Here is a 23,457-nt window from a genome sequence, read left to right on the forward strand (position 1 = left end):
TAACTACGGATATGTAACTTCATGTCCGTGTATATCAGGGAAGGCTGAGAGGCATAGTGGAAAGAGCTTTAGCCAGGGTTCACTCTTTATTCATCCCATTCATTAAAAAAAAGGAACAAAAATATGTATTACATCATAGGTGGTATGCCAGGTTCCAGAGGGACAGTGGTAAATAAGATGGGGTTCTGTGCCCTCAGAGGTTGCTATTTACTGATTTTGAGCATCTGTTCACCTCTTGAGTTCATTTCTCCATGCGTAAAAGGTGTCGAGAATACCACCTGCCACATATTCCACAAGAATTACTGTTGTAGAGGCACCTAGGTGGCTCAGTCGGTTAAATATCTGCCTTTGGCTCAGGTCATGATCCCAGGGTCCTGGGATCAGGCCCCATATCCTGCTCCCTGCTCAGCCAGAAATCTGCTTCCTCTCCCTTGGCTCCTCCCCCCGCTCATGCTCACCATCTCTCTCTCTCTCTCTTTCTGTCTCTCAAATAAATAAAATCCTTTTTTAAAAAAAGAATTACTGTTGTAGTGATCCGTTGTTCTAATGTGGGGGCTGTGTTCCTGGGGTGTGCTGTGGGGGGAAAAATGGAAAACTGCCTATTTAGTTCAAGCTCTTGATTTATAGATGGCAGAGTAGGGTTCAGAATGATTGACCATCCCAGTGCTCTTTCTACAACCCTCAGGAGCTTTTTGCAACTTTTGGGGGCCTTTCTTCCTCTCTCCCATGGCAAGTGTGCTCCAAGCCCATCTAGAGTACTCAGTGTTAAGTGAAAGCAAACCTTGAATGTGTTCAGGTTTTGCTCAGGCTGGGTTCTTCCTTAGCAATCCTGACATGCCATCTTCCTTCTTAAAATCCAGCCATCCAGTAACTCCCAACTATCATCTTCTTACAGTCATCGCCCCTCAACTTGATGAAAACTTTCTCAGGGGTTCTCATAGAGCTTTATACCTTAGCTTATTATTGTGATCCTTAATCTGTGTGAGTTACCCTCATGGTCCTTTGGGCAATGCTTTAAAACAGAGCTTGTAAGTAGTCTTTCAACTGAATTCCTGAACCAGTTGAATGACAATATGATAGTCATAATACCTGACCAGCTAACTGTAGAATACTATCATGCTAATAAAATGAGGCAATAAATAGCAAATTTTGACAATTTTTAAGGGTAATGCATCAAGGAGGATGACTAAATGGAAAGCCGTGTGGGAGCTGATTCACATTTGAAATAGTTGGAAAACTGAATATTACTTTTTTTTTTTTTTTTTTTGCCTGGAGAGTCCCAGTGTTGGAGGTTATAATCGTTGTTTTCAATTTTTTGAAACATTGTATATTGTATTTTGAAACATTGTATATTGCTCCAGACATCAGAACTTCTAGCACTGGAAGGGGGTAAAAGGGAAGTCGATTTCACCCAAGGCAGAACTTTCTTTTAGAGCTGTCCAACAGTGGAGCGGGCTATCTCACTTGAGATAGCTCCCTGAAATCGGAACTGTGGAAACAGAAGTTGGAAGAGGGGGTGCCTGGGTGGCTCAGACGGTTAAGCGTCTGCGCTCGGGTGGGGTCATGATCTCCCGGGGCTGGGATGGAGCTCCAGGTCCGGCTCCTGGCTCAGCGGGGAGTCCGTTTCTCTTTCTGCCTCTGGCCCCTGCTCCTGCTCTCTCTCTCTCTCTCAAATGAATAAATAAAATTAAAAAAAAAAAAAAAAGAAAGAAAGTTGGAAGGTCATTGCATGTAATGTACAAGAGCGAATTCCTGCCTGGGCAGGAGTTAGACTAATAACCTATAACGTGTCTTCCAATTCTAAAGTTTCTATGACTTTTCAGCTCCGTTAACTTGACGTTTGAATATACCTGAGTTATTTTTGTAAAATAAAATTTTATCAGATAAATCAGCCAACTTAAAAAACTGTATGGTCAAATTCACAGTGAGTAATAGGATAAAACGAGGACTGGGAATCAGGTTTAAGACTGAAAATCCCGATACCATTGAAGGCCACTTGCAAAACTTTTTAACAGAAAAGTGGAGGTGGTGTGTCTGTGCGTGCGTGTGCGTGTGAGTCGAGTCATGTGTCCGGGGCAAGTGACACTTGTAACCGAAGATGTTAATGTTCTAAATTCTTTTACTTTACACGGACTTGCACAGGCGTGTTTTTCACACCCAGCAGCAACCTGTGCAGAAGCAAGGTCGCGGGTCAGTTGAGGAACGGTTTTCCGGATGGCGCTTCGCAGTACTGCAGACGCCCCCGAACGCTCCAGCCCGTGGCGGACTGTGCGGGCTAAAACCGAAGGGCCGCTTTGGCCGCCCGCGCGAACCACCAGTCCCAGGGGCCCCCGCGGCGACGCGCACGCGCCATGGCGTGGCGGCAGCGCCGCCGCAGGACGCAGGGAAGCCAGCTAGCGAGTAGTGGCGGCGGCGGCGGCGGCGGCAGCGGCAGCGGCGGTGGCAGTTCGCGGCGACGGCGACGGTTCCGAGGCCGAGTGGCGGTGCGGCGAGACCTGGGTGCCCTCCTCCGTGTGATCCCCGTGGTGAGTGCGCGTCTCCGGTTAAGTCGCGCGGAGTGCGCGGCTCGCTGCCTGGCGGCCGGGCTGGTCTGGCCTAGGGCCGCAGCCTGCGCCTAATGGCCGGGCCACCCAGTGCAGATGACCCCTGGGCCCTGGGCCCTTCCCTCCCGTGTCGGTGGAAGTAGGGGTAGGGGGATACACGGTTAGGCCCAGGGGACAGATGTGGCGGCGCCCGCGGGCCAGGGCGGCCTGGGGCAGACGGGAGGGAGGGACGCGTGGGGGATGGGATGGGAACGGACCGAAGAACGGCGGGGCGGCTTCGGGTGGGAGCCGCAGGCGAGCGACCTGGCAGGTGGAGAACTGAGCATAGGAGGCGAGAGGGAGGTGGAATATCTTCTGAGTGCCGCTGGTGAAGGTGTCATGCTTCGGGGATTCCTGACAAGCTGGACTCCTGGGTCTGGGGGCAGCCCAGCTTCAAAAAACACACACCCAGTATACTTGGCATCTGTCTACTTGCTGTTGGATGTCTTGGAAGTGAGAGACTGGTGGTTGCTTCCATCTCCTTTTCCTTCAACTTCACCTTTTATTGACTGTCAAATTTAAATGGGTGCTGGCTGGGCAAACCATAGAAATAAACAGTGTTCTGTGTATAAGTCTGTGGGAAAACAGGCATGGTGATATGTTCAGATGAGAGCTAGGCCAAGGGAGGAATCTTTTTTATTTTAAAATTTGTGACAGAAGTCAGTTGGAGCACAGCTTTGAACTAGAAATGATTTTAACCTGGGATTTCACCATTTGGTGGATTTTTATAGGGGATTTTTGAACTAGAGTGGGGATAAAATCACATCTATTTTTATTACCTGGGAACTAATTTTTAGTTATTTCAATTATGAATGTAGGCAACAAACCACAGTGGAATTAGCAATGCCTGTGACTTTGTCACCAATAAAAATTATAAATAATTTTGTATTATGTTTACACTTTTTGCAGTCTCTCAATATCATTTATGCTTATATTTTTTTCGAATTTATAGCATTATTAGATACACTGTTAGATCTTGTTATTTAATGTGATGATAAACCATACATATTAACAAGTTACGATTTTTAAATAACAGCTCCATATAATTGGTTTCTTTCATGATTCCATATATTTAGTTATTTAAAAGCAATCTGAGGGCTGCCTGGTTGGCTGAGTCGGTAGAGTGTGCAACTCTTGGTCTCAGGGCTGTGAGTTCAGGCCCCACATTGGTGGTTGTGATTATAATCAAATCAATAAAATCAAAATCAAAATATGAGAGTCCATAGGCTTCATCAGACTACCAGAAAGATCCGTGGTACAAAAAGATGAAGAACTCCTGAGGTAGAAGTAAGTGTTCGGTGATCTATAAATTGGCCTGAAAGATATTTGAATTTTTTTTTTTTTTTTTAAGAAAGAAGACAAAGCAGATAGGATTATAGTATAGATAAAGAGGGAATTTTGTACACAGAAGTAAAAGAAGATTTGGCTGAGTCAGAGTAATAATTCTAAAAGATAGACTGTAGATACTTCATTCAGGGTACTGGGGAATCAGCAAAATAGTCTGAGGAAAAAAGGGAAGTGAATACTTTGGCTCTTAGATTTTTGTAGGAAGGCACCGCCTAGTTCTAAGTGGTTGAAGCCTTTTAAGCTCTTGTGTAAGCCTGTGAAAAGAAATTTTAATGTGTGCTGGTTTTCTTCAAATCATATAGATAGTGTGGCTTTTAAAGAGGGAGATACTCTTTTTTTTTAAAGATTTTATTCATCTGAGGGGGAGAGAGACAAAATGAGTTTGGGGGGAGGGGCAGAGGAAGAAGCAGACTTCCCTTTGAGCAGGGGGTTGGGCGGAAGTGGGGCTCCATGTGGGGGTTGATGCCAGGACCTAGGAATCATGACTTGAGCCACCCAGGTGCCCCAAAAGAGGGGGATATTCTAATTTTTTTTAATCTTTAAGTAAAAATCACATGATCTCTCTTCAGATATATTTTCCTATTGCTACTATTCTTTTCATATGTGATAGAAAGTAAACGTGCAGGTGATAGAGTTGGGAGAATTGGTAAATCATTTTCTCGAAATTCCATTTTAAATTCTTACAGTTCAGCTTCATTTTAGCATCAGACTTCTCACTGACGGATCACTGTTGACATTTCTTTAGAATATGTGGGACTTGAAATTTGCAACTGTTTGTAAAACACCTGTCAATACCTTGTGTGAGATTTTTTTTCCTCTAAAATAATAGCAATAGTGGGAAAACCATTGCAGCAAACTTTCTTTTTCCTGGAAAAAATAAAGTGGGGTATGGAAAAGTGAAGAAGAGTATTTTATGAAAAGATATTGGTGCTGAAATAGTTTATTCTGAATTGAACACACCATATGACAAAATCAGTGCCTTGGAGAGATATTGCTTGGTACTTTCTGTGTCCTTATGCTGCCTCCCTTATCATTCTTTGTTCCCAGGCCCTTTATTTTTTTTTAATAGCATGTATCTATCTGATACCATATTATTTGTAAATTAGTTTTTAAAATTTTTGCCTCCCCATTAGAATGTTAGGTCTGTGAGAATAGTGACTTTGTCTTTGCCACAGTGCTGGAATAGTGGCTGGCACATAACAGGTACTCAGTAAATACTTGATGAATGAGTAAATGAGTTAATTTATAAGACCTAGGTTATTTATTTCTAGGAATAAAATATCTATTTTAAAAATCTTACAGATAGGGGTGCCTGGGTGGCTCAGTGGGTTAATCCTCTGCCTTCCGCTCAGGTCATGATCCCAGGGTCCTGGGATCAAGCCCCGTGGGCTCTCTGCTCGGCGGGGAGCCTGCTTCCCCCTTTATCTCTGCCTGCCTCTCTGCCTACTTGTGATCTCTCTCTCTGTCCAATAAATATATAAAATCTTGAAAAAAAAAGTCTTACAGATGGTATCATGTATGCCGGTTGAATTTGAACCTTTTCGTCTTAAATTTTTTAAAAGACAAATTATTTCCCAAACATTGTGCCATGCTTTCATGGGCATTTGGTTTCACGTGGGAACTGATCATTCTTAGTACATGCTGCCGTGTAGTTTTGATTATCCTGAATGTCTTACAGTGATGTGATAAAAGGAAGGGTCTGTGGATGAAGTTCTTATTTTGTTAAGGTTCTTTTACTTTGTGATCCAAGGTTGGTATAAATGACACTGAATTTTTCACATGAGATTGTTAAATTTTTTTAATGTCTGACAGTATCAAAGTTAGTGAAGATGTCACTGAAAAAGGTAATTTAGAAACTGCTGTAGGACAGTTTCTATGTAGGACAGATTCTAAACAATGTAGGCGTTTAAATGGGTACGGCTGCCTCGAGAGACAACATTTGCAGTTATTTAGTAAAGTTGAAAATGGGCATACCCTACCGCATAATTTCACAGTTTCTGGAAAGCAATAAGAATGGGTGGAGGTGGTGCAAAGGTGATGATATCATAAGTTTTCTTTAAATAATAAAAGCAATTATGGTGATGTTAACAGTTAATTCCAATACAAGTGCTAAGTCATCTTTGCACCTATCCCTATTTTCTGTTGATTCAGTTTGAATCCATAACTTTTTTTTTTTAAAGATTTTATTTATTTATTTGACAGACAGAGAACACAAGTAGGCAGAGAGCAGGCAGAGAGAAAGGGAGGCAGGCTTCCTGCTGAGCAGAGAACCCTATGCGGTGCTCAATCCCAGGACCTGGGATCATGACCTGAGCCAAAGGCAGTGGCTTTAACCCACTGAGCCACCCAGGAGCCCCCGTAACTTTTTTCTTAAAAGTAATTTCTACGCCCACGGGGGGCTTGAGCTCTCGACCCCAAGATCAGGAGTTGCATGCTCTTCTGACTGAGCCAGCCAGGCACCCCTGAATCCATAATTTTTAAGTATTGTTTCCCAACTCTGAAAAATTATAAGCCTACAGAAGAGTTGCAACAGTAGTATAATAATACCCTTGTACTCCTTACCTAGATTCCATAGTTGTTAACGTTTCGCGATGCTTGCTTTATGCACTGGTAGATACATTTCTCCCTGAACCACTTGCGAGTTCGGTATAGATACCATCAGGACACTTTACCCTCTAAATACAGGTATGTATTTCCCAAGAACAAACACTTTCTTCCACATAATTGCAATTCAGTTGTCACCCTCAAGAAATTTAACATGGATATAATATTATTCTTTAATATATAGTACCTATTTAAATTCCCCCAATTGTCCCAATACTGTCCCTAGATTCTTGGTTTTGTGTTTGATCCAAGATGCATTTAAGGGGCTTGCATTGCATTTAGTTGCCTGCTTGAATCTGGACTGGTTTTCCAGCCTTTTGGAGGGACCGGGGTCGAGGATGTCTTTCATGGCAGTAAGTATCCAAACGAGTTGTTTTGTAGGATGCCCCTCAATTTGGATTTGTCTGAATGTCTCTGCATGATCAGATTCAGGTTAAACATTTTTGGTTGGAGTGCAGTGTAGTTGATTTTAGGTCTCAAGTGTGTCACATCAGAGGCACTAGATGTCAATTTCATTATTGATGTAAATTTGGTCATTTGAATAAAGTAGTATCTACTAGATTTATATTATAAAGGGGCCCTTTTTCCTTTGTAATTAATAAGTAATCAGTAAAGCGATTATTTTTTTATGATTTATTTTTTTAGAGAGAAAGAGTGTGCACTTGTGTGAATGGGAGGAGGGGGTGAGGGAGGTATCTCAAGCAGACTCCCCCACTAAGCATGGAGCCCAGCATGGGGCTCAGTCCCACAACCTCAAGATCAATACCTAAGCCAAAATCAAGAATTTGACGCTCAACCAACCAAGCCACCCAGGTGCCTTTTATTATTATTTATTTATATATTATTTATTTATTATTACCAGGTGCCCCCTTTTATTATTATTTTTTAATGTAAAAAATATTTTTTTCCCTTTTTTAAAAGATTTCATTTTTTTGAGAGAGAGAGAGACAGAACATGAGCAGCAGGGAGGAGGCAGAGGGAGAGGGAGAAGCAGGCCACCACTGAGCAAAGAGCCTGATGCGGGGCTCAATCCCAGGACCCTGGGATCATGACCTGAGCCAAAGGCAGACACTCAACTGACTGAGCCACCCAGGCATCCCCACATTATGTTTGTTTTGAACAGTACTGATTTAGGGGCACCTGGATGGCCCAGTTGGTTAAGTGTCCAACTCTTTGTTTTGGCTCAGGTCATGATATCAGGGTTAGGAGATCCAGCTGAGTGATGGGCTCATGCTCAGTATGGAGTCTGCTTGACTTTCTCTCTCCCTCTGCTCCCCCCCCCGCCCCCCGTGCTTGCTTCTGCACGCGCTCTCTCTCTCTCAAATAAATAAATCTTTGAAGAAAACAGCACTGGTTTAATAAAATAGACTTTCAAACCTGCACACAGAGTAATACATGCAGTATGTGTTGGGGCTATACTCAGAATTTTACACTCAGTATTTATTCATTTCTCACTCTTCAGCCTGTCTTCTATATCAAAATGTCAAACATACCAAGTATTTTTATATGAAAATATGAAAGTTTCAGAGTCTAATGTGAAATTGTTTACAGAGCACTAATAAATGTTTGAGTGACCAGTGTGCACACGGCATTCTATCCATAAAGTAACTTGTTCTGGGGCGCGTGGGTGGTTCAGTTAGGTCTCCAACTCATGTCATGATCTCAGAGTGATGGGATCAAGTCCCATGTCGGGCTCTGTGCTCAGTGCGGAGTCCGCTTCAGATTCTTTCTCCCTCTCCTTCTCCCTCTCCTCTGCCTCCCTCCACTCCCTCTCCTTTCTAAAGTAAATAAAGAAAATGAGGAAAAAGTACGTTGTTCTGCTACACTTCAGCAGCTGAAGGGATGCATATTCTATGTCTGGCTAATATGCATTCTGCTCCTGCATTGTGCCTTGCACCGTGCTAGATGCTTTACTTTCACTGACTTGCAAAATCTGCACAACTACCCTATGAAGTAGGTTCTACTTGAAGAAGAAACTGAAACACGTAGAGGTTAAGTAACTTGCTGAAGTCCCACAGTCTGTGGAAGGTAGGATTCCAACCCAGCAGGCTCAAACCAAAACCACCACGCATTCCTGGGGCTTGATCTCACAACCCTGAGACCATGACCCGAGCCAAAACCAAGAGTCTGAGGCTTAACCAACTGTGCCACCCACGCACCCCTGGAGTGATTATTTGAAAACTTTATCTGACTCCATGGGGTGCCTGGGTGGCTCATAGGGTTAAGCCTCTGCCTTCAGCTCAGGTCATGGTCCCAGGGTCCTGGGATTGAGCCGTGCATCGGGGTCTCTGCTCAGCAGGAAGCCTGCTTCTCTTTTTCTGCCTGCTGCTCTTCCTACTTGCAATCTCTCTCTTTGTGTCAAATAAATAAATAAAAATAAAATCTTAAAAAAAAACTTTATCAGACTCCTGAATTGTTTATATAGAGGTACCAGTATAAAGGGTAAAGAAGATTTAGATTGGAGATACTACCACTGAATGGGAGAGTGGAAGATCAGGGAATGCTGTTTGAAGGAGGTGGCATTTGAGGTGGACTAAAAATCATAGATGTAATTGGCTACAGGGCTGTTGGAGAAGGGCTCCAGGTAAAGGAATAAGCAGAACAAAGAAGAGGAATTTGTAAATTAGATAGAATATCCAAGTCTTTTTTACTTTTTCTTTCTTTCTTTTTTTTAAATTCTGGCTCGTATGTTAGGTCTCTGAAATAAGAAATATTGAAAAATTGAGGCCACCCGGGTGATAGTATGTGATCATTTGCTTGCAGGTGTATCACTCCCTTCCTAGTGCTCACTACAGTGAAATTGCTCACAGGGAACCTGAAGTCAATATTCTGAAGAAAAACCAGAGAGGCAGTGTGGGGAAATGAAGAGTGTGGGCTGTGAAGCCAAACAAATGTAGTTTTAGAATTCTCTGCCGCATGACAGCTGAATGGCTAGGCAGTAAGTTATTTGACTTTTCTAAACCTGATGCCTTGTCTGTAAAGTGGGGGGTGATAGGACTGACTAATGGCAGGAGCATATGAAAAGCATCGGGAACATGCCTTTCGTTCAGTGATTGCTAGTTATCTTTTGGTGCTCCAGCTCTCTTGCATTCTTTTTGCCTTGGTACCACATCCCTGACTTTAAAACAAGCCTTACTCTTCTGGTGTCTTCTTGGCCACTGTCACAATGCTGTCACTTCTCACTTCACCCAGTTGGTTCTGCTGTGAGTTTGTGAGCTGCTTTCCAGTGATGGCCCAGAGTGCTTCCCACCTTACAAGGTGATGCTGCCTCATAATGGCATTTGGAAAAATTACCCCTAATTATTGTAGAAAATTGAAGAGGGAAAGTGGGTATATTCCTAATAGTTAGACATTTTCCCTTTATTTAAAGGGAAATTTTAAAAAAAAATTTTTTTTTAAATTAAAAAAAAATTTTTTAGGATTGATTGGGTGGAGTTGGTTACACATTACTCTAGGATTCTTCAAGGTAAAGTACGATTTATTTTTTTCTTTTAATTTTAATTTTTTTGTAAAAGCCTGAAATAAGTGGAATCCCTCCTACTTGCTATGGAAAGACCAGTACTTGAAAGAAATTTTCTCATATGGTTAATTAACTTTTTTTCCCTTCAACTTCTGTTTTTTCACTATAATTCCTTCCCTGGAGTTAATCTTTACATAGGCATGAAGGATTTTAGTTAGGTATTTTTTCACTATGAACTGCCTAAACTTGTGTTTGCATATAATTATTTGTGTCTTTTGCTCCTTAAGTAATCCTAATTAAGGTATTTTCATTTTTAAAGAAACTAGGACCAATAATTTCTGTATCATGTATATATTTTATTTTATTTTTTTTAAAGATTTTATTTATTTATTTGACAGAGATCACAAGTAGGCAGAGAGGCAGGCAGAGAGAAGGGGGAGGGAAGCAGGCTACCCGAAGAGCAGAGAGCCCGACGTGGGGCTCGATGCCAGGACTCTGGGATCACAACCCGAGCCGAAGGCAGAGGCTTTAACCCACTGAGCCACCCAGGCGCCCCTATATTTTATTTTTTTTTAAAGATTTATTTGTTTATTTATTTGACAGACAGAGATCACAAGTAGGCAGAGAGAGGCAGGCAGAGAGAGAGGAGGAAATAGGCTCCAGGCCCCAGTACCAGGACCCGGGCCGAAGGCAGAGGCTTTAACCCACTGAGCCACCCACGCGCCCCTCATTTATACATTTTAGGAGAGGCTTCAGGTACTGAGACGTTTGATTTTTTGTTTTTATTTTTGTTTTTTCTTTTTTAAAAATTTTTAGAAAAGATTTTATTTTATTTATTTTTTAAAGATTTTATTTATTTATTTGAGAGACAGAGATCACAAGTAGGCAGAGAGGCAGGCAGGGCCGTGGCGGGGGGGGGGGGGGAGCAGACTCCCCGCTGAGCAGGGAGTCCGATGTAGGGCTGGATCCCAGGACCTGAGCCTAAGGCAGAGGCCTTAACCCACTGAGCCACCCAGGCGCCCCAAAGATTTTATTTATTTTTACTTGAGAGAGAGCATGAGAGGGGAGAAGGTCAGAGGGAGAAGCAGACTCCCCATGGAGCTGGGAGCCCAATATGGGACTCGATCCTGGGGCTCCAGGATTGTGACCTGACCTGAAGGCAGTTGCATAACCAACTGAGCCACCCAGGCGCCCTTTCTTTTTTTTTTTTTAATTTTAACTAGGCTTCACACCCAGTGTGGGACTCGAACTCAAAACCCTGAGATCCAGAATTGCGTCGTCTACAGACTGAGCCAGCCAGGCTCCCCTCTTGTTTTTAAATTATAGTTAATTAAAATTTCTTTCTTTATACTTAACTATATTTTTCTCATTTTTTGGAATATGTTTCAATATGTATTGTGACTTTGTAAAAACATTTTCAGTAGGGGAGTTTTTCATTGTTTCTAAGCTGAAACCCAGTTTTTTGTTTTCTTTTTTTAAGTTTATTTATTTAAGTAATGTGTACACCCAGTGTGGGGCTCAGACACCTCACCTGGAGATGAGGAATTGCATGTTCTTCCAGCTGAGCCAGCCAGACTCTGAAACCCAGTTTTTTGTTTTGGTTTTTTTTTTTTTTTTAGATTTTATTTATTTGACAGAGATCACAAGTAGGCAGAGAGGCAGGCAGAGGGAGGAAGGGAAGCAGGCTCCCTGCTGAGCAGAGAGCCCGATGCGGGGCTCGATCCCAGGACCCTGAGATCATGACCTGAACCGAAGGCAGAGGCCTTAACCCACTGAGCCACCCAGGCGCCCCTGAAACCCAGTTTTGAACTATTTGTTGATACTTCGAGTTGTCATATTTAATATGTATAAATGAATGGTTGGGCATATGTTTAAAAGAAAAGCATAGATTAATGCTAACAGTATAATTATGTATATATTTATATATATGTATATATATATATCAGGCCAAAATTATCTTTGTATACACCTTTTTTGTATACCATTTTTAAAATGTAAGGCTTTAAGCCCACTGTTGTAACTCTAAAAGCAGGCAAGATGTCTGCTCATTAATCTCTCTGTCCGAGAAGGTGCTTGCATGGTCTTGCTCCATTGTAATGCCAGTACACCCACGCTAGAGACTAGCGGGAAGCATGTCGTCAAACATGTTCATTCTTCCTTTTTTTTCTACTTACTAATTTATGTTTCCAGTTTATTTTCGATGAGTCTTTGAAAGAATTAAAATTGGAAAATTTAAAGGACGAAAGAATTAGTTAAGGGATATTAGCCTTTTTCTCTTTTTACAGAATCAGAGTCAAATTATTTTCCGAAGCTGTCTTAATTTTACCCAAATACGTATATTTTTAAAGTTTTTAGGACTTAGGCTAAACTCATCTTTTTTTTTTAATTTTTTTAAAGATTTTATTTATTTGAGAGAGAGAGAACGAGCAGGGGGAGAAACAGAGGGAGTGAGAGAAAGAGAGAAGCAGACTCCCCGAGGTGCAGAGAGCCCAATGTGGGGCTTGATATCAGGCCCCTGGGATCATGACCTCAGCAAAGGCAGACACTTAACTGAGCCACACAGGTGCCCCTAAATGCATCTATTTTTAACACCCTCCGAACTGTCTCCTTTCATTTTCTAATGCAAAACTTTAACCCCAGCTGTCAATTTTACTTTCATTATTTATAAATCATGACACCTGACAAAAATACATTAGATCTAAAAGTCACAAGGCAGAATTGCAAAATGTTTACAAATACAGGTTTCTGTATCGAAAAGCTTAAGAAAGAGTAGGTGAATTCTTTTTGCAGAATTATTTCATCTTTAGTACCTCCTTTAGAACCCAAGGAGTCGGGGCACCTGGGTGGCTCAGTGGGTTAAAGCCTCTGCCTTCGGCTCAGGTCATGATCTCGGGGTCCTGGGGTCGAGCCCCACATCGGGCTCTCTGCTCCATGGAGAGCCTGCTTTCTCTTCTATCTCTGCCTACTTGTGATCTCTGTCAAATAAATAAATAAAATATTTTAGAACCCAAGGAGTCTTTGAGCCCTCTATAACCAAGTGTTTTTTAATATCTAACTATTCAGGGTTGTAATGGGCCAACTTGAATTCTGATGGAAAGTGACCTATTAAGCCTCCTTATGAGTATGTTTCTGTTCCATCATTAATAACTAGCAGTTATTGAGTTCTTTCTCTTTTTGTAAGCATTATGTAAACTAGTTAAAATTATGAATTTCATAATTCTCTGGAGGCATCTTAACAGTTGATTTCTTTTTGAAAAACTATTTTAAACTGGGGCACCTGGGTGGCTCAGTCAGCTAAGCGGATTCCTTCAGCTCAGGTCATGATCCCAGGGTCCTGCGATCGAGGCCCACATGGGGGGGGGTGGCTTAAAGAGTTTCCTTTAAGGTAAAACACAGTCAGTGATAATAATGCTGCTTGAAGTTTGGTAATATTTATAATTTTATCAGATACCATTCTGGTAAATGTGATGAAATGAACATGACAGCCTGTTGTTTATATATCTTCCCTAATTTTTAGGGTGGACTCTTGAAACTCTTGGATCTTGAAACAGGCTTTACCAGTATTACCGCTCAGCAAAAAAATGCAGCTGAAGCTCAAAGTTCTCTTTCTGCTCTTCTGTTTGGTTGTTTTGTGTACTCACTGTATTCATGGGGGAAGCTGTGTTTATCCAGGGGACTAAAGCTTCCTCAAAGCTTGTGAGGTGGTGAAATCTTTCTCTCAAAATTTCTCAGAGGGTTCTAAGGATTTTAGGTTTTTTAGGAATCATTTGGTTTATCTTAAGCTCCCGGTTTGTATATGTCTTAGTGAGTTGTCATTAGATATTGTTGAATAGGAGGAAATTAGATTTGGTGGTATTTAACTTCAGACTATTAAAGTAATGGGGATTTATCTAATTGTGAAAGTTCCTGATACCCATTTCTAGATTGGGTGCATATTTTTGTATAATTTATTGCCTCCGGGAAATGGAAGGACATCATTGCAATTCTGCTTATTGGTGTGTAGCTTGTTATTGTTGCACTGTGTCCAGAAGTACTGTCCTTTTTGTTGCACTTGAAAACTTTCACTTTTTTAAAAAAAAGATTTTATTTATTTATTTGACAGATAGACAGCGAGAGAGGGAACACATGCAGGGGGAGTGGGAGAAGGAAAAGCAGGCTTCCCGCTGAGCAGGAAGCCTGATGGGGGCTGGATCCCAGGAGGATCATGACCTGAGCTGAAGGCAGACACTTAATGACTGAGCCACCCAGGCACCCCTCACAGTGTTAATATATAATTGTTTACAGAATTTGATCCCGAGTGTTTAAGTAATTGCACTACTTACTGCCAAGTTTTTATTATGTTCTCTCTTTTTTTTTTTTTTTTAAGATATTTATTTATTTATTTATTTGACAGAGAGATCACAAGTAGGCAGAGAGGCAGGCAGAGATAGAGAGGGGGGGAAGCAGGCTCCCCGCTGAGCAGAGAGCCTGATGCGAGAATCAGTCCCAGGACCCTGAGATCATGACCTGAGCCGAAGGCAGAGGCTTAACCCACTGAGCCACACAGGCGCCATACGTTCTCATTTTTAAAAATTACTGAAGTCATGTTCTTTGTTTAAACAAAACAAAACTGGGGATTAAGTGTCCATCTCAGTTTTGGCTCAGGTTGTGATCTTGGGGTTGTGGGATCAAGCCCTGCTTTGGGCTCTGTGCTTAGCATGAAGTTTGCTTGGAATTCTCTCTCCCTCTCTCTCTCTCCTCCTCCCCCAACTTGCTTGGGCATGGGTTGCCCTGAGCCAAAGGTAGAGGCTTTAACCCACTGAGCCACCCAGGCGCCCCTCTAAAATAAATCTTAAACAAACAAACAAACAAAAACTAAAAACAATGCAGAAAAGGGGCCCTTGGCTCTCTTAGTCAGAAGAGCATGTGGTTCATTATCATGGGGTTGTGAGTTTGAGCCCCATGTTGGGTATAGAGAGTACTAACAAAAATAAATATAAACTTAAAAAAGAAGTGCAAAAAATGAAAGCTTTTCTTCCCCACATATACATGCACATACTATATGTTTTGGAATTTTTTCTTTTTCTTTTTTTTCCCCAGAAATTATAATTAACACTTGTGCTTGCATGGTGCTTTACAGATATTAACTTGTTGTTGTTGTTTTGGGGGGGGAGGGAGAGTGGGAAAGAGTGAGAGAGAATTCTAAGCATGTCCCATGCCCAGCGCAGAGCTTGATGCAGGACTCGACAGTCTCACAACCCTGAGATCATGACCTAAGTCAAAATCAAGAGTCGGGTGCTTAACTGACTGAGCCACCCAGGCACCCCGAGGTATATTAACTTGTTAAATCTTCACCACCCTATGAACATACCTTACGAATTGGGTTCTCTTTTACATACACTTGAAGATGCAAAAACTGAGGCAAGGAGAAGTAATTACCAAAGGTTTGTACAGCTAGTGAGTGGCAAAGCTGAGATTTGAGTCCAGGTAGTGTTTGTTTGTTTGTTTGTTTGTTTTAAAGATTTTATTTATTTATTTGACACAGAGAGAGAGATTACAAGTAAGCAGGTGGAGAGAGAGGAGGAAGCAGGCTCCCCGCTGAGCAGAGAGCCTGATGTGGGGCTCAATCCCAGGACCCTGAGATCATGACCTGAGCCGAAGGCAGAGGCTTAACCCACTGGGCCACCCAGGCGACCCAAGTCCAGGTCGTTTTGCTTGAGTGTTGTGTTTTAGATGCCTCTGGGGTCTTACCATGCATAGTGTTCTGTACTGTGCTTTTTTCATGTAATGGTAGGTAATGGACCTCTGTACCTCTGTCTCCTTAACAATTGTATAGTATTCGATGGCAGAGGTATACCATAACTTACTTAGTGTCTTTTGAACCTAATCTTGTTTAATATTGCCAGTTACATTAGTAATGGTTTCAAGTAATACTTTAAAAAGTCAAGGTTTTTGAACTGGAACAAGTAAGGATACATTAGTATTTACTAAGTAATGTATATTTGCTGTCCAGGTATTTTGATATTCTCTAATTGGAGTTACATGATAAAATCCAAGCTTAACCCATAAGCTGTTGGGTATGCATGAATTTCATTATTTTTGCGGTCAGTCTGTCTTCTTTAGTTGTGGAAGACTTGTAGTATATTGGGGGTAAAATTGACATCTGTTTGGATTTTATTTACTTTGGCAGGATCTTGAATTTTGGTGTCATAACAAGAAGTCTGGCATAGTGTTAACTTGAGATGTAGATACACTCTGGCTTTATAGTACTTGCATTTCAAGGTAGGGTGCATTTCCATTCCTTGTTCTTGTGTCAGGAAGAGTTGGTACTAAGTCCATTTTTTTTCCTACAATGTTTTACCCTTATTTCAAATATGCCAACTGAAGATGTTAACATATCATTGTTTCCTTTTTTTCCTTAGTGGTAGTTATCTTTTAAGTGTGAGGAAATATCTTTTTTAGTACAGTAATAATTATTTCAGGTATGCCTGTTTGAAAAATAGTAGATATTTTCAGCTTAAATTTAGTTACTGTTCTTTAATCATTTTGGAACTGGGTAGAAGTTGCTTGGCTGATTCCTAACTAGCTCACTGCACATCATCATTCAGTCCTTTATTGATTAACTTTTTATAAATGTAGACATTAAATCAGACTGCTAAACACCAGTTTGTGTGCTAAGCAGTGGGGATACTAAGATGACTATCTTCCTACTTCAGGTAACGGAATTTTCTTGAGAAAACAACATTTTGTTGCTAACTGTATAAAATGCTCTATAAAATGACAGAGATGAGGCCAAATGAGAAAGTATGAGAATGGTCAGGAAAGGTTCCTCGGTTTGAGCTAGGCTCTGATGCCTGAGTGAGATTTAACTGGCCAATGACAAGAGTGGGCAAAGGATTCTAAATAGAAGGTATATAGAAGTCTGATTTGTGGAAACTGTTCAAAATTGTTATTATCACGTACAGTGGGAGAACACGGGCCCCTCAAGGACAGACCTTGCCTGTCCTGTTCATGAGTGCCTGGCACATTGTTAGATGATTAACAAATATTTGTTGAATGAATGAGTGAAGGAATTGTAGTAAGCTTACTGTGCTTGTCTGTCCATTTTTTGGAAAGAAATGAGTTCATTATTTTTAATACCTAATGATTTTTAGGTCATATAATTAACAAAACATAAAATTAGTAATAAACTGTTACTGTACTGAAGGAGGTTAAGTCTTATAAGGGGACACACTTAGACAAATCCTTGTAATTCAAGATGGTTATTTATATTTATAAAAAATATTTGCAAGGGATATCTATCTCATATGGATTGGTTGGATTCCTGAAAAGTGGTGGGTAGTTAAATCCTCAACTTTAAAATATTTGATTGATAAAATGTAGGCGGTAACATTGTGGCAGGTAGGTCATTAGTAATTGGCAGTCATGTCCTTTTTTTGCCATATCAGGTTAATATGAATATTATGTAAGCACTGTAAGTTCCTATGTAATGAACAACAGAAAAAGTAACTGGCAGTTCTGTCAGGGTGTAGGCATCAGTATCTAAAAATGTTTCCCATGCTTACTCCTTGAGTAACATCATAATTTTTCCCAAGTCTGCATCCTACTTGTACTGCTATTTGTCTTTTTTTGTGGACACAATTTGAAAATATTTTTCAAGAAGCTTTATGTTGGGCCACCTGGGTGGCTAAGTGGCTCAGGTCCTGATCCTGGGGTCCTGCATCGCGCTCCCTCCTCAGCGGGGAGTCTCCTTCTCCCTCTCCCTCTGCTGCTCCCCTTGCTTGTTCTTTCTCTTCTGCTCTCTCTCCTGCTCTCTGTCAAATAAATAAATAAAAATCTTTAAAGAAAAACCTAGAAGCTCTATGTTATTACCATAATGAAGGGCTAACACCTCCAAAAGCAACTTAAATATAGTAAAAACAAAGCAGTGTTATGAAACCTAGCTAGCTACTACTTGCAGAAGTTGCTGGGTTTGGGGCGCCTGGGTGGCTCAGTCAGTTAAGTGTCCAGCTCTTGGTTTTGGCTCAGGTTATGGTTTCAAGGTTTTGAGATCAAGCCCCTCTTGGAGTTTTGTGCTGAATATGGAGGCTGCTTAAGATTCTCTCTCTCTCCCTCTGCCCCTCTCCCTGCTTGCACTCTCTGTCTCTCTAAATAAATAAATATATTTTTTAAAAAAGCTGCTGGGTTTGAGGCCTGCTATCCTTTAATTAAAAGGAGAGATTAGTCAAGTGCTAGAGAAGTGTTGAAGACAAATTGGCACCTTGCTTAGATTTTCTCCATGATGTAAATAGAAGGATTGAAAGAGACTTGAAAATGGGGTAACTTTTGGGATGCCCGGGTGCCTCATTTAGTCACGTATCCTACTTTTTATCTCCGCTCATGTCTTGATCCAAGGGTCATGAGTTCAGGCCACACGTTGGGCTCCAAAAAAAGATAAAGAAAAAGAAAATGGAATCTTTCCTACTTTGTGGTTCATTGTTATTTAGTGTCATAAAGGAAGAAGGGACTCACTCTGTTGGGAGCAGTTCCCCCAGAGCTTCACAGAGGGAAGAGATTTGGGGGCTGGGCCTTGAAGGATAAATCTGAGTTCATTTGAACATAAGGAAGCTGTGGGCCTTTTGGGGCCCGTATACAGCATCTGCTCATGTTGGAGGCTTTAGGATGTAGTATGGAGCAACAGCTGCTTTTGGGGAAGTGAAGAAATGGTGGGAGATGAGCTGGAAAATGTAAAAAGAGAGATTTAAGGAATTAATCTCCAGTAACTTTTTCTAAACTTTGTTTTATCATATCTTTCATAGAATTTGAGGGAATATAGGTTATTTATTTAGTCTTGAAGTCCAGCTAAACCTGACTTTGTCAGACAGTTTGAAACTTCCAAAGAAAGGGGGACTCGTCCAGATACTGACCCACATATTAATAGTTTTCCGAAGATTGGGGTAATTACAAGTGGCCTTGACTGTGAATTATGCACTTAAATGGCATAGTGGTAAAAGCTCGGTGAGCCACATGTACCTGGATTCTACTCTCAGCTTTGCCAGTTACTAACTTGACCTGGGCAGATCCTTTAATTTCCTCTGTCCTCACCTGTGAAATGTCTATAAGAATACCTGCCTGGGTGCCTGGGTGGCTCAGTTGGTTAAGCAACTGCCTTCAGCTGTGGTCATGATCCTGGAGTCCCGGGATCGAATCCCGCATTGGGCTCCCAGCTCCGTGGGAAGTCTGCTTCTCCCTCTGACCTTCTTGCTCATGCTCTCTCTCACTGTCTCTCTCAAAAATAAATAAATAAAATATTTAAAAAAAAAGAATACCTGCCTTTCAGGAGTGTTACACAGATGAGAGGAGAATATCCATGTTCAAGCCCCTGATTGGTGCCTAGTTCAAGACTAGCCTGAAATGTGTGGTAGCTCTTCTTTCCTTTTTTTACCTTCTTTCTTTCTTTCTTTTTTTAAGGATTTTATTGATTTATTTGTCAGAGAGAGAGAGAGAGAGCACGCGCAAGAGCGAGTGAGCACATGCAGGGGGAGTGGGAGCGGCAAGCAGAGGGGGAAGCAGGCTCCCTGCTGAGCAAGGAGCCCGATGCGGGACTCCATCCCAGGACCCTGAGATCATGACCTGAACCAAAGGCAGACACTTAACCAACTGAGCCACCCAGGCGCCCCAGTTATTGTTCTTTTAATTTCCTAAGCACGGATATATTTTACTACCACCAGTTAAAATTCTCTTCAAGTTCAGCCATTACTATTTATAATGCCTTTTAAGAGAGTTTGCTGTTGGGGCACCTGGGTGGCTCAGTGGGTTAAAGCCTCTGCCTTTGGCTCAGGTCATGATCTCAGAGTCCTGGGATCGAGCCCCGCATCGGGCTCTCTGCTGGGCAGGGATCCTGCTTCCTCCTCTCTCTCTGCCTGCCTCTCTGCCTACTTGTGATCTCTATCTGTCAAATAAATACAATCTTTTAAAAAAAATCTTAATTCTGCCTTCATTTTAAAAAAAAAGAGAGTTTGCTATTAAATGGAAGCTAATGTAAAAACAGACTTTTCTTAAACATTCTGGCTAGGAAGTGTATTTGCCTTGGTTCACTTGACCAGGAATTAGTACAAAATGTAATGTGCCTGTGGAAATTTTGTTATGAAGTATCCGTGTTTCATTTCTGATCACAGTAAATGGAGGAAGAACATGTTTTAGTGTGATAGTTTAAACACTAAAATATGTTGGGGCACCTGGCTGGCTCTGTTGGAAGAGCATGCAACTCTTGATCTCGGGGTTGTAAGTTCAAGCCACACACTGAGTGTAAAGATTACTTAAAAATAAAATCTTAAAAAAAATGAACACTAAAATGTGTTACCAGCTGTTAACCGATTCTGGAACATCATATGATAGCTGGTAATCCTTTTTCTAGATGGTGGTTGTTGAAGATTGTGATAAATTACTGTGTTCAGACGTTTTCTCAAGTTAGTATACTTTTTTTTTAAACTGAAAAAAAATTGCTAAATTGAATTTTTGGTCTTTGAAGTGTATTACTTGTGTAATTTTTAAAAAAATTATACTTTATTTATTTTTAGAACAGTTTAAGATTTGCAGAAAAATTGAGAGGATAACACAAGGAGTTCCTATATATACCCAGCACCAAGTTGCCCTTAATACTAACATCTTACATTATCATGGTATATTTGTTACAATTAGTGAACCACTGTTGACACATCATTGTTAACTAAAGCTCATGTTATTTAGATTTCCTTGGTTTTCACCTGATGTCTTCTTTCTGTTCTAGGATCCCATATTATATTTAGTTGTCATTACCTCTGTAATTTTTAATCAGATCATTTTAAATTAGACACATTAACATATTTTTTTTTTTAGACACATTAACATATTTGCAAAGCATGCTTTGTTCTCAAAATTTAAAGCCACACTTGTGTGTGGAATTTATGTTGCTAAAAATGCTCTTAGGCTGAAGATTGTTGGCCTTTACTTTCACTTTTAATAAGCCTTTTACAAGTGTAGTTTCTACAGTCTTAGCAAGTAGTCTAACCTGTTTAGTTAAGACTTTTTAATGCTTCCCACTTAGTTTCATGGAGAGGTTCATTTTGGTCAGTTCTCTTATGCGATGGACATGGAGCTGTGTCCCCTTGAAATGATAGATATCACCTTTTAATTGACAAGAAGAACGACGTCTTACACTGTGTAGTCATTACACTTCCCAGTCACCTCATATGAACTATACAACTTAGCATATGAGAGGGACAAGGACACTCCAGTTTTGAAGATGAGGAAAGAGAAACTTAGGTGAAGTGACTAAGTTGCCAGTAGGTAACATTGCCAGTAGGTGTCGAAGCCCAGCCTTAAATGCCTTAGATCTTCTGACCCCAGTTTTGGTATCCTTTTTGCTATGTTGTTTGATGTAGTCTCTAAAATGAGAAAGTAGCAGGTGGTCTTCTCTAATATAATATGGACTGTCTCCCAAAATTATTCCTGGATTTATTAGATTAATTTATTTACTTGAAGTCTAGCTGTTAAAGTGTAGAACCATGTAGATACCTATCATTATCTTGGGATCCCTTTAATTAGAAATTTTCAATGGAGAAAAAACATGAAGCATGATTCTAATTCCATAAAACATTTGAAATCATCTTTTCCCTAGTATAGAGTCCTTCTCTTGAGTCATAAGAGTTCATTCAGGCATAGTTGCTAGCATTTGTAATATGTGTATCCTCCTTAGAGCATATTTCCTAGGTCACACATTTCAGGCTGTTCTTCCTCTCCATGCTCTGCATCGGATTAGGTATGCTTCTTATCAGGAATTGGCAAACTTCTGTAAAGGGTCAGATAGTAACTGTTTTAGGCTTTGGGGGCCATATGGACTCTGGAGGACTCTGGCAACTATTCAGCTCTGCTGTTGTAGCATGAAAACAGCCATAGATTATACACAAACCAATAGGCATGGCTGTGTTCCAATAAAACTTTATAGAATCAGGCCCCTAGCTGAATTTGGGCCATAGGCTATAGTTACAATTTGCCAGGCCCAGCTCTATACCATAGACACAGAAACCCATTGTGCTTTTACTCCCGCAACTAAAATCTTCCCACTGTTCTCTCACTGATGTATTTTCATAACATGAATTGAAAAACTTAACATTTGATTTAATGTGCATGGTTTATAATGAATTTTATTTTTGTAGAAAATGTGGTAAGTGGAACTGAAGTTACAGATATTCAGAGTCTAATTTTTGACTACAAAAAGCAATGATCTCCCTTGGAAAATGCTTGCAAATTTCAGGAAAAAATTCTGTTTGTTATTGTTAGATATGTTAGTGCCTAATGTTAATGTAAAATCTTTTATTTTACTGATGTTCTTTTTTGCAGAGCAACTTGTGACAATGCAGTTACCATATATATGTGAGCACTTCTTTGTGTGCTCGTGGTATTCGGGGCTAGGGTTACATCCATCTAAAAGATACTCTCAGCCTTTGAGGGGACCTGTCATTTTTGCTGGAAAGACAGGATACAGACATCAAAGATGAAAACAAAAATAAAAAGTTTCAAATTAGTAGTATGGATAAGCAGTGCTTTAAGAGTTCAGAGTTGGGGGGCACCTGGGTGGCTCAGTGGATTGGGCCTCTGCCTTCGGCTCAGGTCATGATCTCAGGGTCCTGGGATCGAGCCCCACATGGGGCTCTCTGCTCAGCGGGGAGCCTGCTTCCCTCTCTCTCTCTCTGCCTGCCTCTCTGCGTACTTGTGATCTATCTCTCTCTGTCAAATAAATAAGTAAATTTATTTAAAAAAAAAAAAAGAGTTCAGAGTTGGAATTTATCACTGGGGCCGTGCTATATGGTTGGGAAGGAAGGTTTTATTGAGCCAAGCTTTAGAAATTAGAACAAGTAAGTAAGTAATTAAGATGAGGTCTGATGTAAATAACAATGAATATAATACCAGAGCGCCTGGGTTACTCATTTGGTTAAACAGCTGCTTTTGGCTCAGGTCATGATCTCGGGGTCTGGGATCAAGTCCCACATTGGGTTCCTTGCTCAGCGGGGAGCCTGCTTCTCCTCCCTCTCTGTTGCTCCCCCTGCTTGTGCTCTCTCACTTTCTCTTTCTGTCAAATAAATAAATAAAATCTTTAAAAAAATAATGTAATACTATGAGGGTGAATTAAAAATAAAAATGAAAAGGCGGATTTAGCTGGAACAAGCGATTTTATATAGGAAAATTGTGTGAAATAGGAGTAGAAGTGTGGGTTAAGGCAAGATTGGTCCTTGAATATTAGGCTAAGGAGTTTGGAAACTATCTTCTGGGAAGTAAGGAATAAATGAAGAATTTGAGCACCTTTGTTTTTCCTTTAAGTCTTTCATGAACCTTCCAGGTATTATTGTTAATGTTTTCAGTATTGTGTGGTTATTTTAGTTACGATTTAATGATGATTTCATGCTGTTCACCTCTTCTTTTCTCATCCACCAAAGACTGTATTCCTGTTCTTCCTATGTTATACCT

General features: G+C 40.8%; 1 protein-coding gene across 5 annotated transcripts in view; it reads left to right on the forward strand.

Annotated features, from left to right (window-relative positions):
* Positions 1 to 23,457, forward strand: part of GAPVD1 (GTPase activating protein and VPS9 domains 1) — an 82,951-nt gene that overhangs the window by 4,735 nt on the left and 54,759 nt on the right. For 4 of the 5 annotated variants that reach the window (XM_080819543.1, XM_080819546.1, XM_080819545.1 and 1 more), the window contains exon 1: positions 2,376 to 2,525. The exons of the other annotated variant lie outside the window; for it this stretch is intronic. The gene's annotated coding sequence lies outside the window, so the exon portion shown is untranslated. Of the gene's footprint in view, positions 1 to 2,375; positions 2,526 to 23,457 lie in introns of those variants that run through there. 5 annotated transcript variants of the gene reach the window in all.

This window comes from Martes martes, assembly GCF_963455335.1.
Source record: "Martes martes genome assembly, chromosome: 12".
Classification (NCBI taxonomy): Eukaryota; Metazoa; Chordata; class Mammalia; order Carnivora; family Mustelidae; genus Martes; species Martes martes.